This window comes from Indicator indicator, chromosome 4 (genome assembly GCF_027791375.1).
Source record: "Indicator indicator isolate 239-I01 chromosome 4, UM_Iind_1.1, whole genome shotgun sequence".
NCBI lineage: Eukaryota > Metazoa > Chordata > Aves > Piciformes > Indicatoridae > Indicator > Indicator indicator.
In genome coordinates this window covers 21699703-21717036 of record NC_072013.1, presented here as the reverse complement: position 1 = coordinate 21717036, position 17334 = coordinate 21699703, and positions in this window count along the sequence as shown.

The following is a 17334-nucleotide window of genomic DNA, read 5'->3' as shown; positions in this document are numbered from 1 at the left end:
CAGAGCCCATTCCAGATACAGCACAAACCTGATTGTGCAGTGCCTAACAGGATGCATGAAACCAATGAAATCTATATCGCAAAGCAGCACCAGGCCTATTCATTACACCTCATCCAGGCATACTGCCCAGACACTGGTCAGATACCTTCATTTCTTGTATTATTTCTGTCATGCTTTCTCCTTCATTATCTCATTTCCTCACTTGACATTTTCATTTGGACATGTAGCTTCTTGAGCATCCCAGGGAAAATCAGTGGGACACCAAGGAGAAGTATCTGTCCTTCTGGCAGGAGCTAGGCAACAGAAGGTAACTTCATTGTCTATGTGCCAGTCATTTAACCACTCAACATGTCTATTAACAGAACACATTGCTGTTCAAGAACTTTCTTAAATAAGATGCTTTTTCAGTACAAAAGTTATGCTTGCTCATGCTAGAAGAGTATAATGATGGGCAGAAGGGTGTCTAGATAAGGTTGAACTAAAACATATCCTGTTTGGGAAACGCTCATTGATGGATGAAAGTGTCTATCAGCTGCAACTGCAGTCTTCCAAAAGAGAAGAGAAAGAAAGGGTAACATGTTCCTTAGAGAGCTACATTTTTCTGGGGTTAGTGCATGCTCACTTCAGGCCTTTGAACTAAAAGCCCAGTTGTTACCCCAGATGAGAAATTAAGTTTTTGTCTTGATAAATGTCAGCACAGGTTTTTACTCTGAGAACTGTTATTGTTCAAGTTTAAAAGCAGTTCTTGGTCTTACAATTGACTTTGGACTTTTGGTACATAAATCAAAATTTGTGCCTCTTTGATGAGATGGGATGTTTTATGTGCACTGTAGTAATGCCATTTGTGACAATCAGTGTCCTGTCTTTGCTGTTTGGTTGCTGGACTTTCATGATTGTTATTTCTGGACATAACAGTCTACACCTATGTGAAGAAGACTGCACAAAGAATGGTTCTCTAGCAGGCTGAAGACACAGTTCCTTAGATTTCCCTACCCTACTGCCTGCATCTTACAAGCCATAGGTCCAAGCTGAGAGCTGTAAGGTAAGTACCACATGACTCAGAGAACTTTGCTGATGGGAGATGCTACAGGCTGCCCACTCCTTGAAGCTGATAGAATCCACTTCTGCATTGAGTTTGTCCAAAAGACTCATACTATCCCCATTGAGCTCCTGGCCATGTAGCAGAAATCTGGAGCTTCAAGAGATACAGGGTGCAAAATTGGCAGTTGAAAATTCCCAGCTGTCAGACAGCTCCCCGTCTTGCCTTAAATAGATATCTGTATGTATTCCAAGGTATTAACACTCACACTTTGGAGGTGCAGGAACATGTGGGCCTTTTGTTTTTCATGTTTTGCACATAAATAGATCCAAAATTAAATTAACAACTCCCTGGTTGATAATTACTTGAAGGGAATGAGCTCTGATTTATACAAGCCCACTGGTTAGGGAGAAAAATAAGAGATCTTAAATAATAAGACTGAGAGGAATTAAAGGTCAAACACATAATGGCTGAGATACATGTGAGGAGAAATTGGCTTTTTGGATGCATCTTTTTATACATTTAGTTTTAAAAGTCACAGTATGGTAGTTTAAAATTTAATATTTTTATTAAATCTCATATAATTGCCTGAAATGATGCACACGTGAGAGTAGTAGGCACTGAGTAACACTACTTAATAAAGATTTTGGTTTTCTATTTCCTTCAAAAAGTAAAGTGACAATTTGGTTTTGACTGCTTTAGGAGTTACACAAAGGTGAGAAGGTTTGTTTCAGCCTGATGGAGATGAGAGAATAACAGAAGGCTTCTAGGGATTAGTGATGAAGATTTGGGAGGCATCTGCCTGGGAATCTGAATGTGTTAGCTCTCCCAGGGCCCACAAAACTGAAGTCTGGACTGGGCTCAAATCATGTTTCACACAATTCTTTTTATCAGTTTGAGCTCTGTGCTTCTAACCCTTCTGAGCTCTCTTTGGGGTTCAGAGTGAATTTAAATGTAATAAAGCCACCAACTCTACGTAAACAAATGATCTTCTCGATTCTTTCCATTTGCATCTCACTCCTAACTGACCTCATCCTGTTTCTTGAACAAAGGATCCAGGTGGCAAATGCAACTTCTACAAGGGATATTAAAACTCTTTTCAAATACAGACAAATGAGTGACTGAAGGATGAGGTAAAAAACTATTAAACCCATTGATGCTGGTGTGAGATGTCACCAGTTCCAAGGTTCCTGAAGCTTCTTCCTCTTTATCGATTGTTCATTAGCCCATTTGATACAAATAATTTTGATCTGGTGTTTGTTATGCATAATCAAATGCCACCACCACAGCTGACAAATCCTCTATGGAAAATAAGTCACAGGACTGAGCTGCTGGGATGAGAAAGAACATAAACATCCTCTCAGTTTTAGACTCCCATTAGAGGTGTAAAACACCCTCTGAGTTGTAGTTAATAATTGGCGTTGCAGTTATTAACTCATGGGCAAGTAGGCTTGGTTGCACAAATATCATCCAGTCATAGCTGGACTGAGCACATGAGGGAAGCAGTCACTAATCTTGCAGCAGTGAAAAGATCTGACCATGCTTAGCACTTACAGACCTTTCACATCTGGGTCAGTCACACCTTCCTGTGTTAAAAAAAGGCCTCAGATTAGCAGTTTGCTAATATTACCTGTTCTAGTATTTGAACAGTCAACAGAGATACTCAGATTTTAAAAGTTATTTAGGTATGTGGAGGCTGTGGGACCTTCTGCTGCAGAGCAGGCCTATCCTGGGTATTGCTGCTGTAATGCTGTCAGTGGACATTTTGTTTGCCTTCTGCAAGACGCAGGCTTCCATTAAGATAACGAGTGGTGTATAATGCGATTGACTGATGCAATTTCATAAAGGGATAGTGCTTTAAAAATAAGAGTCTGAATTCTCACTTACATTGAGGCCATTTTACATCATTCTGGCAAGCGTAAGAGGTCATTCAAGTGGGTGTAGAAGTAACTTATGGTCTGTTTGCACAGCCAGATCAGTGTGAAGTGACCTTCATGTAAATGACAACCAGGGCCCAAATTGTTAAGTTACTTTTTTTAAAGATCCTAGTTGGCCGAGGTTGCTTTGAGAGTGAAAGTGAAGTGTTTTTCTTTTCTTTTTTTTTTCTTCTCAAATTAGTCAAATGAGGTTGATTGCTTTAAAGGATGGAAGAGTTCACCACAGCTCCAGAAAAACATCAAGTATGAGAGCCTAGATTATGTCAGAAGACATGCAGCAGCCCACGCATTAGACTTGAAATCTGTGCTCGCACCTGCCCCGACTCATTTTTTTTCCCTTTGCATTTATTGAGATGACACAATGTCAACAGAATTCTGCAAACTTTATGACAAAATTGTGACAGATCTGCAATGGCAGAATGACTTATGGAAATGTTGAAGTGGCTTCTCAATCAAGCCTCAGGATAGCTTGTGACTCCATTGTCTTAGAGGTCAGAAGTCAGACTCCACCAAGGAGAGACATCACTTGATTCTGGTCCAATTTCCTGACATATGCTGGAGGTAGGAGGGGGGAATCAAGGCTTTTAATTACTCGATCCCAGTATTTTCTCATCTTCATTCCCCAAGATAAAAATGTTTTCTATAACGTACTCCATTGTTTGTAATGTGGTCTGATAAGTTTTAAAAATTCTTAAGATCTGATTTCTTATGTTCTTGACTATTTTCAAATCATGTTTCATTGCCCAGAACAAAAAATAATGGACTGCCATGGACCTAAGAAGGCAGGTAACACTGGGTTGGTAGCATTTCACTCCCAGTTCATCTCTATGGAAATAATTTCACTGAATATACAAGAATGTTTGGTTACGCCTGTTGCACACTGTGAATTGGTCAGCTTGACTAGGCCATCCAAGCATGGATGGATAGGCAGAATTTACTTGTGGTACCTTGCTTGCCCCAGTGGAGAACGTCTCCTCATTTCCATTGCTTTTGGTAGAATTTCTCTTGCTTTTTTCAAATGTACTTTTAATGTGATTTTCCTGAGAAAGAAACTGCTTCTTTATTACATATACTCTTTAAACTATGTATAAAAATATGGTTGGAGAGCTCCAATTTATTGATAACACAATAACAGGTTCATAATCTTACTCTAGTGAGCTCTTCGAGTACTACAGTGGACTTCAGTCAGATTCTCTTCCTGTGACCAGCTGCAGTCATTTCCTTCAGAAAGGCTAAACTTTTCTGCCTCAGGAGTAAGAGAACTTGTGAAGAACCAGTCTCAATTTCTTTCTAAGTCCTAAATTTGTGACACTGCAAGCAAGACCTGCTGGAGAATGTTTGCAGCTTTTCTGGAGAGGAGAAATCTGGTCCTGGGCTAAGAGGCATTTTTTTTTTTTTCCCCCTAGAGTATTACTTTCATTGAGTTACCACTTTCTCAGATTTGGATACACCACCTTTCTAACCTGACTCCAAAAAGCAAGTAGAAAATTCTCTTATGAGAAACTATCAGTCCTCACAACAGCTAAAGAGGGATGAGATGATTTACAGTGCAACTGCACCACCATGAAGGATAGGGACCAGAGAGACAGACAGCTGTGACGCTCTCCAGTAGAGACAAATCCATCAAATCAGCCAAATAAAACTCCTTGATCACTTGCACGTTTCTGTCACGGTTGCATGCACCTCAAACAATGTTGCATCTGAGGTACATTAAACGAGTGCTGGAGAACTGAAGCATTTGGAAAGTTTGTTACCTATTTGTGCTGACAAGATTAGGAAATGCTTATTCTTTTCCATTCCCAGCAACCTCAGTTCACCATCAGACTTGGCTACTGGCATGCAGTGAAAGGAAAACCTGTGAGTGTATACATGTTTTAGTGACTTTCCTTGAAATGAACCTCTTCACAATTCACTGAAAGAGCTTAAGGAAACTTGGATGTTTTTGCACAACTTTAGTGTGGCAGGTGGGTACCATGACCATCACTTGTTTATATTTAATGACTGTAACATTATGGTACTATTTGTTTATTTAAAGATGAACTTCTCTGTTCAGTCAAACTTTAGACACATTATTTAAACATAAGCCAATTTGCCAATCATGTATCTATGGCTATTTTCCTCCATACATAGTTAATAATTGAAGACAAATGTTTATAAACAAGACATTTTTTCTTCAACATTCATTTTCTTCTCCTGGTCTTTCATACCAGGAGGTCACTGTAAGCTTTTAGTTTTAGAATTTATTTTGGAATCTCTTTTATTTTATTTGGGAATGTCCATCACCAAACAACTCAATGAGTGGATGGCAAGAATTCAGCATGAATCATATAAAAGGAGACAAAGATAAGGAAGAAAACATTAACACAGAGATTCAGTCTTCTGAATTGACTGAAAAAGAAAAGAAAAAAAAAAAGAAAATCCATTTTCAGATAGTGTCAGATTGAGAGGTAAATATAGAGCTGAACAATTTTTTTAAATGCATTAACTTATCGGGATAAACAAATGAGATATATTTCATCTGGCTAAAAAGCAGTAAAGCTGTACCTGTTTCTCTTCTTTAGGATTTTAGCATTCATTAGAAATAAACTGGTTTTTCCAGATCAAACATACTCTGCTTCAGTTGTAGGGTCTCAGAGCCTTCTGTTTCTCAGCCCTACCAGAGAAGTACTATAAGTTTGGCCAGTGATAAAATGGAAAAAAATTAAATAGGGTGCTGAAAATTTTATTACCAAAAAAGACTGTCTGAAAACCAGAATTTTTGGTGCATTTTAAAAAGACACATTTCTGCTCATCTAATGTGAACTGAAGATATTTTGAAAATTTTATTGAATGTGGAAAATTATGTTCAGGTCCCTGCTCTGAATCAGTTTGTACTGAGATTTATTAAATATTCATTGTGGAAGACAAAGTCAAGCAGAGCAAGGATTTGAACCTGTCATTCCTTCATCCCATACAAACATCCTACCCTTGTCAATAGGTCTCCTGATCACATGCACAGCCTCAGCTCTCCTCTGTTACTGGCACAAATACTGACTAGGGCTGGGGTCTTTGATGTACTGGTGTTTGACCTTTCTTTGGCTGTATGTCTTTCCTGTTTTTTCCCTTCTCTTAAATAACAGTTTGCAAGCTGAAGTAAAAATTAAGTTATGTCAAAGGAAAGGAAGTGTCTGAAATGTAGATGGATTTCCACAGAAATATTGTTACTTTCATTCTATATTTGACCAAACTTAAAGGTTAATATTCACAGCATTAGTAAAGTTTTCACCCTTCCTTTCCTGGAAGCCTGAACAGATTGTCAATATATGGAGAAAAATCCAAAAGTTACTAGTTTTTGACGATATTCATGGTGTCTGGTGCTTGATAAAAGTAAAGATTCAACAACAAAAATATGCATATCACTTTATTTTTAAAGGTGTTACTGTAGAGAAACAGCTTTTTAAATTTCTTGCTGTTGGGGACAGGACAATATGAGGGTGGATTCGGTAATTCATTCTTCCAACATATTCCTGCTGTGTTCCTAGAGGATCTTATGTACCATGTGCCCTAATTGCTGACATACCAATTTTCTTCCTGTGAGGTGCTGTGTGCCTGTGACATCGTTATGCATCGATGACACCAAGCACTGCTCAGCCTCCTCTCAAATGGAAACTTGAGAAAGTCAGGAGTGAGTCAATACTTTCGTGGGAGACACAGGAAATACCAGAAAAACACAGGGATAGGGGAACAACTACTGCCTAAACCCATGATGTGGGAAAACTGGCTGGGTTCTGACTGTCTCGAGGCTTGAGCATCTAATACTGAACTGCTAGGGACTGCAAACACTGAAGAGTAGTAGCCATCTCTTAGCTTTGTGTTGAATCAGGTGCAGAGTGACTGTACAATAACAGCATTAGAACATGCACAAAAATAAGGATGGAAATCCTTTCTAACTTGGATACATGAATTTTCTATTTCAAATAGTTACTGAACCCTTTTCCTTCAATAGAACTGTACCTGCATTGTACCTGCCAAGCATTGCAGCTGAACTTTCAGGTTGAATATGTGCATCCAAAATGAAAGCTTCTGTCCTCTCGCCTTTCCATGTTTCCTTGGTGACAGTGGTGCCGTATTGGGCATCTAGGCTAATCCAAACCCTAGTTATTTAAACATTTATTATTTTATAACAGTGTGTTAAAATTTAAACACATTTTAAAGCTATTGCAGCTGCCTCTTTATTAACTCATACTATCAATAGCTGAACTGGAAGGAGTTAATCACTTCTTCCTAATTTTCTTTTATAAATATGTGATTAGCCTGAATTATTAGGAAGGCACAATAGCTTTATTCTTCCTGTCAACTGTGTGCAGAGAAGTCGGGATTAGTAATCTCCAGGGATCAGGAGCTGATTTGGTGGAGGCAGGCAGGAGGACGGCTAACTTTTGAACCTAAGAGGGCTTTGCTGGGCAAGGGTGACAGCTGTAGCATCTTTAGCTTGGATTTGAATTTGAATTCTATCTACTAGTGCAGCAATGCTATGACTTGGCAATATGTTATATTAATCTTTGTGACACAAATGTCGGGGGCTTTTTGTTACATGTCCTCAAAGAGATTTAGGTAATTAATGTTAAATTGGTGATATAAACCCTCCATTCTATCTCTCTTACTAATTCTGATCTACTGTAAATAGACAGAAATATTCACAGGCCAATAATCCCAATGCTGTTTGGGAGTTTTGATCTCTTTTTAATCATGAGTGTGAGGTCAATAGCTGCTGTAAGATATTTGTCTCTGAATCTGAAATAGTTTACGTTGAAAACACATTGAAAAATCAGGGATGGGACCTGAATGCATTCTCCTGCTGAGAAGGCCCTATACTATTTCATACTTCAGGCTTAAGTGAGAAAATGGGCCAACATGTCAGAATTTATCAGCTTTTCAACACAGTTGTGGGCTATTAAATGTTTATGCAGCAGATGGGAACAGTGCATAGCACACATGCCATGTTGGGACAAGAGGAAAGGAAGTTCTCCTGCCTTCCCCCTTTGCTGTACTATAAACCTATGACCCTATTGCCCAGAGGCAAAAAAGCTACCTGCAGAGATGTCAGCAGTATGGAAAAAAGAAATTACTGTGAAGCACAAACACTCTGCTCTGCAGATATGTCTTTTTAAGTCTGTTAGGCTTTTTGTCCATTTGTCTCAGTCTTGGCAAAAAAAAAAAAAAAAAATTAAAAAAAGAGGAATTATGTTACGCAGGACTAGGGCATAGAGACTAAATAAAATGAGTAAATTAAATTAATGAAAAATAAATCAGGATAGAACACGTGGAATGAACTTGCTGACAACAGAATTCAATAGGCCAGAGAATTGGTGAGAAACACAAACTGTGAAAATCCCATTTCTTGGCAAAGTTAGAAAGGTGGAATAGCATATTCAACAGGGAAAAGTACTCCTATGCTAAACAGGAGTTCAGAACTGAAAAGAATTTCAATGGATTTTTGCCTGACATGTATTTTGTTAGGAGCTGGGATCCATTTTTCTCAATGGGAAAGAGCTCAGAGAGAAACCTCTGCCTGAGTTTTTCAGTCAATTAGCATATTCTTTAATTAATGAATTAAATTAGAGAATTAAACTTGAGCAATTGGTGAGGATAGATAGCAGTGTTGTAAATTTTACACTTTGGGGATCTTTTTTTACTCTGGCCTTTTCCTTCCTAAATGATTGGTTAATAAATCTGACTAATGAAGCTTGCAGATAAAAGGTAAAATTTTCAAATGCATCTAATTGACTTAGAATCCAAAGCCAGTGGGATTTATTGTCCTTAAGTCATTTAGATGCCTCTGAAAGTTTTACTCATCTATTTTATTGTTAACATTGATAAAATAATGAATGCCTACAGTCACAAAAGGAAAAAAAAAAAAAAAGGATTACTTATGGGCTTCAGGAACCGAGCTGACCACAGAAATAACTTCACAGATCTTGTGACTGAAACTCTCCTAGGAGCTCCTAGGACATTACTCTAAATATGTGTCAAATAACTAATATATGTTGCTCTGTAGCATCTTCTCATCTCATACTAAACCTTGGGATCATTTCCTACATGCCTCTGCTGCTGGACACGCAGTTCTTAAGTCAATGGACTGTTTTATTTTCCCTCCATAATGCTAGATATAGATTGTCTTCACCTTTGAAATGTTAATTTTCTTTTGAACAGTGTGTATAAGACTCTTCCTAGTGAGACACTTTCCTCCTTCCCCCACCCCTGATACTTTCTTTGTAGTTTCTTGAGAAACTGACGGATTTGTAGAAAATTAAATGTAACATGACTCAATGTAAAACAACTAAATGACTGTTCAAGCTGCATGGGTGATGGAGCAGAAGAATGCAATACTGTAGGTACTATGAGCAGGAGCATGAGGCAACCATGAAATGAGGGAGCCTCCATGAGAAGACTTTGAGGTTAAACAGTGGACCAGTTTAGCCTCAGAAGTTATTCATAAATTCACTGGTGTTTGAAGTGTTTTCGGACTTGTTTTCAAATTGTAGGGTTTATTGTGAGAACAGTGGTATTTTTCATTATGTTGTCAAAAAAAGCCACAGAGTAAGATGATGTCCAGCAGTTCAGCTTGCTTGGATTTTGTGTGGCTGCTCATAGTCCTCCACAAATCCTCAGAATTTATTTGCATTGGAGTAATGTGCTATCTTCAGTCTAAGGTGGCCTAAGGTGGTCTAAGGCAGTTCTTAACCCTAGCTGTATGTTTGTCTCAAGGTGCATCTTTGAAAGAAAAGAAGAAAGGCATGAACATTGCTGTGGTATTTACTTTTACAAAAGCTTGAGGCTCATGGTTGGTTTTGCATTGACATAGTCTTTAAGATTAAATGGGCCATATTCATATATCCCATATTAATTCAGTTATCACTCCAAAATTTCCCTGGGTTTAAGGCCATTGACCAACCAGGATAAAGACTGAAAAGTAAGATCTGGAGATAGAATCTTTTGTAAACAGAAGCTTCCACATTTCTGTTGAAATGGTTAATTTTTAAAATCTTCAGTGTTCTGTGCTGATGAGAGTAGTTACAGTTTACATTATAACATCATCTCAGAAATAGAGTGCTATGATTCAGCTTCTGGAATGAGTCCATGTTATTTCTACCTTTTAAAAGATGAAAACATTTCAGACATTTAAGTACAATGTGCATGAAGGGCTTTGTGCTACAGAATGTTGAGATAAGCAGGGAAGAACTTCCTTGTGCGAACCATGGGAGTTCCTCACATTAGTCACACCAATAAATAATAGACTGTACCTACTGAGCTCCCCTTTGAAACAGACCTCCCTGTGCTCAGGGAAAAGCTAGTACTGGATTCTTCCTTTTAAACTGCTCTTTTGGTTTTTGCATCTTGCTCAGACAGCTGCTATTAGTTATTAGTATTTGTAGGAACAGAAAAAGAGGGGAAATACTGCTTTTTAAGTATTCTGTTTCATTTCACTGAATGGCTAGCAAATGCCTCGTTGAAGAAAACCTTATTCCACCAATTCTCCCCTCATCTTCGCTCTATAAGTTTTTGTGACTTCTACTTCTCTAAATACATGTCAATTCACCATTTATCTTGGTCCATCATTTCCTTTCTATTATATAGTTTGTTCCCCTTTGCAGGACATTTACAAACAAAACTGTTACTGTGCTAACACATTGTGGTCTCTGCTGAGAGCCCAGTGACAATCCATGACTTTTTTATTTAAAAGTTTGTTAGGAGTTATGTTCTCCTTGTATATTTTGCTGTTGAGGACCAGAACATCTCACAGGGTAACTGAACAGACTCCCCTTTGAGTTGTGCCAAGCAGAATAGCCCTGGTTTACCTGGTCTCCCACGACAACAGACTTGATGGCAGCCAAAGAGATCGAGAGGCAGCTGAGCGTGACAGCCAACATCAAAGTGAAAATGCCACACCTTGATCCAGGCTTCACTCTACCTGCCAGGGCAAACTCATTAATGTGACCACCCTGAGAATTCAAAGGAGCAAATGCACACAGACACACAAAACTCAGCCAGTCAGATTTGAAAATGAAAATAGTCTAGGAAACTTTCCTTCAGAATTCATTGCTGCTGACCTAATTATTTGGATCCTGTGCCTTATCTTGCTCTTTTGAAAGGACAAGAAGAATAGTTAATTTCACTTAATAGAATAATTGAATGACAAAATCGTGTGTGGGGGGGTTTGGTGTATTTTTTTTTTTTTTTTGGTTGGGTTTGGTTTTTTTTTCACTTCAACAATAATGTTTTAGTTAAGCTGCATCTCTTTCTGTAGAGCAGTTAATGACCAGGCTGCTCACACAATGAATTAGTTAAATCTTTGTTTCCTTCCTGGACTATTTGGACTAACTTTAGATGGTGATGATTTTGTGTACATGCATGTGCTATAATGACTGTTTTTGTCCTGAGCTGTTAATCAAATCTCCTTTTCATTCATGACTTGTTACATGAAAGAACTACAGAGAAGTAGAGGATAATTAAGATATGGATTTATTTGAGCAACCTAATTTTTTTGAGATCTGATGGTCACATTTGTCTCTGTTTAACTAAGATTGTATAGAGGAAGGGTTTAAATTTGGGATAGTCTGAAATTTGTAGAGTGTGAGCTTATTTTATTTTTTCAAACCTGAGAATTATCTGGTTGCAGGCCTTAGCCATCCAAACTACAGGCTATTGGGATGGATAATGCCATTTATATGAATATGGTTTATATGAATATGGTGATCCTTGTCTCCTAGTTGAAAGAATGGATGGCATTTTGATGACTTCAGTGGTAAAGTGGCTGTAAAAAGATCTAACTAATACAAAGTGGAAGTTTTGTAATAATTTTAATGAGCTCCACAATTTCTCACATTTATAGTGTCTTCCATCTTGTAAATCCCTAAGCATTTCACAACAATATAAAGTACCAGTGAAAAGCAGCTACCTCTAGGGCAGAGAGCGGTTACCAGCTGGCTTACAGCAAAGTACATAGCAGCAAAATGAGAAAGAAAATTCATTTTGGCCAAGTAAACTGGATTATAAATTAAAAGTTTTGTATTGTCTAAAGGAAATGCTTTGTCAGACACTGTGCCTCTTTTTCTTTCCCCTTTAAAGAAAGCGCTGTGAATGAAGAACATGTTCTGGTTATTAAATGATTTGTCTATCTCAGTCTTTTCCCAGCTGTGGTCTGGAGTACATTTATTAGTGGTTTGTGGAGACTTTCTGGTCAGAGTGGCTAGACAACTTCAGTTTTCAAATGGTGTTTGTAGCTTCATGTAGCCTCACCCAGGATTTTTCTACTGCCTCAACTTCCACTGAGCATTCTGGTACTATATGGTTTAGTAGTGAATATGAGTGCTTAGAAATTCTGGGGATATAGGCTGCTCAGGAAACTCACGTTTTTGGTCAAAGCCACTTCTGGAACTTGCATTATCAAATTCTGAGCACACAGGCTGAAACAATGGACAACGTTCAAAAAGAGAAAAAAAAACAAAGCTACAAAATATTTTGGTGCAGTAAGAACAGCACCATTAAAAAGGGATTGATCCCAAACTGACTTCTAAATCCTTATTAGGTTTTATTTGGACCTATTCTGACCCAAGTCAGGGGAAACAAAAAAAAAAAAACAGACAAAAGGATAACAAGAAAGGCTATAATTTATTAACTTCACCAAAAAAGAACATGTTCATTTTAAGCTACTTTATTCAATACTACCTTAACAATATTTTTCCACAAAGGATTATAAATGGTCTATAATAGGGATTGTGAAACAGAGAGAAGATATTGTGCATGAGAAATTCCTTATTTAAAGCTGTTGAACAGTGTAAACGTGTTTAGAACTGTGAAGTTGTCATATAAATATCCTCTGGACTATGACTTGCCCCAAGCTAGGTCAGAACAGAATGTTCTTGTGTAGAAGATTTACTCTGAAAGCCCATAGCTAAGATGAGACAGGACAAGCTCCTTCAAAGAAAAAGTCTCAAATGTAACAATGACAGGTTAGCCTGGAACAGAGAGTTAAATCTGAGTTCATTCCAGTGTCTGTGCATGCTGCTTCATTTCTGGCTTTGTCTGAGGAAGAAACAAAGCTAAATGACATTACTGAAAAATGCAATTATATTCCAGTTTTGGTAATCTGGGCTCAAAATTTCAAGACAGCCCACAGATTTTTGCATAATCAGCTCCAAACACCTCACACTCCATGAGATTCTAGCACAAACCTGATAAAATCATTCAGTTTCTATGTGACAGAAATTAGGAAGCATGTGCATGTGTGTAAACCAGTGGAAGTTGAAATTTTGGGTTGTGTTCTGCAGCAATAGTAACATCATTCCATTCCTCTACCCATGAGATAAATGTTCTCAGGGAGAAAGTATCATACTAATCTGGAATTTTCTGATCCAGTTTGGTCACATGTCTACATTTGTTTGATTTCCATTTAACATCTATTGCATGCTAATTTTAGACTATGATTTCCAGAGTGATTAGCATGCCTTTTTAGCTGTGTGTTCTCTCCAACTTTCATTGCACACTTCGAACGTAGATAATATGCAAATATTTCCATTCTGCTGTGGTTTCTACTGTGTGTTCTTTGGATTTAACTATTTTATGAAGTAAACAGTGGAGCTAGTTGAACTCCTCATAACAAATAATTCATCCAGCAAATTCAGCTCTTCTGTAAATGTAATGCATATAAGCTGATTGTGATTTTCCTAAATTAGTTCATTATTTGTAATTGTCTTCTGAATTATTATTGTGGGCAAACTGTACCTTATGAAATGTCTATAATTTGAACACTATGATTATTTACTTTAAGTTATTCCTTGTGTGTGATTGTTCACCTGGTTTTGTTTCTGGTCCATGACTAAGTAGGCTAGCTTTGAGAAAGAACAGTTCTGAGGAAGGAAGGAAGGAATTTGAAAGGAAGGAATTTGGAAGGAATGAAGGAATTTGGAAGGAAGGAATTTGGAAGGAAGGAAGGAAGGAAGGAAGGAAGGAAGGAGGAAGGAAGGAAGGAAGGAAGAAAATGTGTCCTCTCTTATTTTTAAAATAAGTTCACATTGAGGCAGATTCACATATCTGAAAACAAAACCCTTCAAATAATGTCTTACTGTGCCCAGTGTTACTTTATATTATTGAAAATAAAGTATCTCAAAATTACAGTATTTTTGTGAGGCCCTATCAGGCATGATACCAAATCAATAATACTGGCTTTGCCAAGAACAACAGACTAGTGGAGAGACATTGTGCACACATACCTGGTTCTCCTTGTATTACACAAACCACTAGTCCATTAGAAACTACCTCCTAATGGAACTAAATACTACCTTAAAAATCCCACTTGGTTTTGAAGTGGAGAAAGGGTTTACCCTGAAGCAGAAACAATCACAGACTGGTAGGGGTTGGAACAGACCTTTGAAGGTCATCTAGTCCAACTTCCCTGCTAGTGAGGGATCACCTAGAGTAAATCACACAGTAATATATCAGGGTGGGTTTTGAATGTCTTCAGAGTCAGAGACTCCACAACCTCTCTGGGCAGCCTGTTCCAATGTTCTGTCACTCTCAAGGTTTTTTTCCCTCATGTTTCAGTGGAACTTTCTGTGTTATAGTTTGTGTCCATTACTTCTTGTCTTGCCACGGGACACCATTGAGAAGAGTCTGGCTCCATCCTTCTGACACTCACCCTTTAGATAATTAGCAGAATTTATGATATCCCACCTCAGTCTTCCACTTTCCCTGGCTAAACAGCCCCAGCTCTTTCAATCTTTCCTCCTAAGGTAGATGTTCCAGTACCTTAACCATCCTAGTGCCTCTCTTCTGGATTCCCTCCAGTAGTTCTTTGTCCTTCTTGAACTGAGGAGCACAGAACTGGCCTCAGTATTCCAGATGAGGCCTCAACAGGGCAGAGTGGAGTGGGAGGATAACCCCCCTCAACCTGCTGGTCACACTCTTCTCAATGCATCTCATGATGCCATTAGCCTTCTTAGCCACAGGGCACATTTTTGGTTCATGGTCAGCCTGTTGTCCACCAGGACTCCCAGGTCATTTCCCCAAAGCTTCTCGCCAGCAGATCATCCCCCAGCTTGTACAGATGCATGATATTGTTATTCCTCAGATGCAGTGCTCTATACTTGACCTTGTTGAATTTCACTGTTTGTCCCTGCCCGACCCTCCAGCCAGTCCAGGTCATGCTGAATGGCAGCACAACATTCTTATGTGCCAACCTCTCCTCCCAGTTTTGTGTCATCAGCAAATTTGCTGAGGGTGCGCTCTGTCCCTCATTCAGGTCATTGATAAATATATTGAACAGGACTGGACCCAGTACTTATCCCTGGGGAACACCACTAGGCGTGGGCCACCAGCTAGACTCTACCCCACTGACCACAACCCTCTGACCTCTGTCATTCACCTAGTTCTCAATCCACCTCACTGTCTCATCCAAGCTGCACTTAAGCTTGGCTCTGAGGATGATGAGGGCAACGGTGCCAAAAGACTTGACGAAGTCAAGGTAGACCACATTCACTGCCCTTCTTTCATCTATCCATCTGCTTGTGCCATCATAAAAGGCTACCAGAAAGCAAAAATATGGAGAGAAATTATTTGACTGAGGTGACACAGTTGATCACTGGCCATACTGCAGATCGATCCCAACCTCCCAGTAAAAAAACAGTCTCTGTTCAGTCAGTGCATGTTTCTAAGGTCTTAGGAGAACTTGGGGACCAGCTCTGGTCCATTTAATTCTTGATCCTTATTGATAGGAATTGCTGTTGCATTTTGCAAACCTGCACATAATGACGTTGTGCACACTTTAATATATCTGCTAAGCACTTTTTTTGGTCTTCTTTTTTTAGTCTTTGGTGTCTCAGGAGCTCCATTTTGAGAGCTGTATCACCTCTTTTTCTGTCTTAGTCACCATAAGGTAAAGACAGCTTCTGGCACTACAAGTTCTTTCCCTTTCCTTGAACCAAGACACACCCTAAATGAATGAAAGCTCAGTAATTAAATATGTATGCACACACACACATAGATACCTCACACCAATAATATCTTCACTGTAGCCACTCTGGGGCCAGATTCACAAAGGGTGGGCACATATTTGCACCAGATTTAGACCTAAAAGCATGTCTAATTCTGTGAAGTCACAGGCATATTCATTTCCTGGTTTTAACACGCTCATATGGCATGTAAAGTTTTGAAAGGTTAGACTGAAAAGATCATAAGCCATGTTGTTAACATGTGTGAGATTTTGTAGCTGGTTGCACAGCGTTGAGATCCTCAAATGGCAGGTGGCATATAAGTGTTAATTATGATTATTTGCAATATTATCATTCAATTATATATTAAACATTTGCATGTTGCAGTAAGATTTTGTTGTGACTTCCTTTGCTATGCTTTTTGTTAATCTTTACAGGACATGATTTTATTTGTTTGAACCAGTTTTACAATAATGGGTCTAAACAGAGAATTTGTTTTTTAATCTGTGTTATGTTTTGTTGAAAGACAGATATAACCCTTTGACTGCTGCTGAAATTCAGCTGCCAAATACATTCAGAGCTATACCCTAATTCACTGTATGCAAGGGTGTGAGCATCCCCTTGAGACACTGGGGAAGAAGAGGTTAATCCTTAAGATATCTGGAAAAGGGACCACAGTTAGGCCATCTGTGGGGAATTAATTATTGTTTCCTACACACACCCCTCCACACAGCATAAAAGGAGTGTTTAGGAATGGCCTTGGCTTGGCAGGGAGAATGAGAGAGGAAGGAAGCTGGATCCAGTGTCAAAGATTAGGTCTGAGCAAGGCAATGTCCTACTCTGGGGCTGGTATGGTGTGGGTACTGCTGAGGCTGAGTACAAACAAGCTATCCTTATGTAAGGGTAGTGGTGGTTGCTACAGAGAAGGAAAATTTCTTTCTTTTATTCTTGGCCTTTGAAACAGGGCATTTTTCCTGGCTGATTTCACTTTCCAGTGATACTCCTTATAAAATGGTGTGATTCTGTAGTCCTTTTTTCTTGTGTTGGTGTGTCAATAAATCACACTATGTACTTAAGGTGCACTATGATTGGTCAGGGTAGAAAGGATCCTAAATTATGGGAATAAAGCAGGCTGGGAATGCTGGTGGTATGTATACAGAGAACAGTGTGTATATGTGAAGAATCGGGTTCTTCAGGCTGTCTGATACTGTTAGCAGAGTTGCAGTGAAGAATATTCAGAATCTGGAAAAAAACCCTCTGTTTTTCTTAAAATCAAATAAGGTGCAGAGCTACAATATTTTATTCTGCTTTCACTTTACCCTCCTCCACTTAGTGCTAGTGAATAGCCCTTGAGTCCACAGCCTGATGCTTTTTGTTTGTCCTTTTTCTA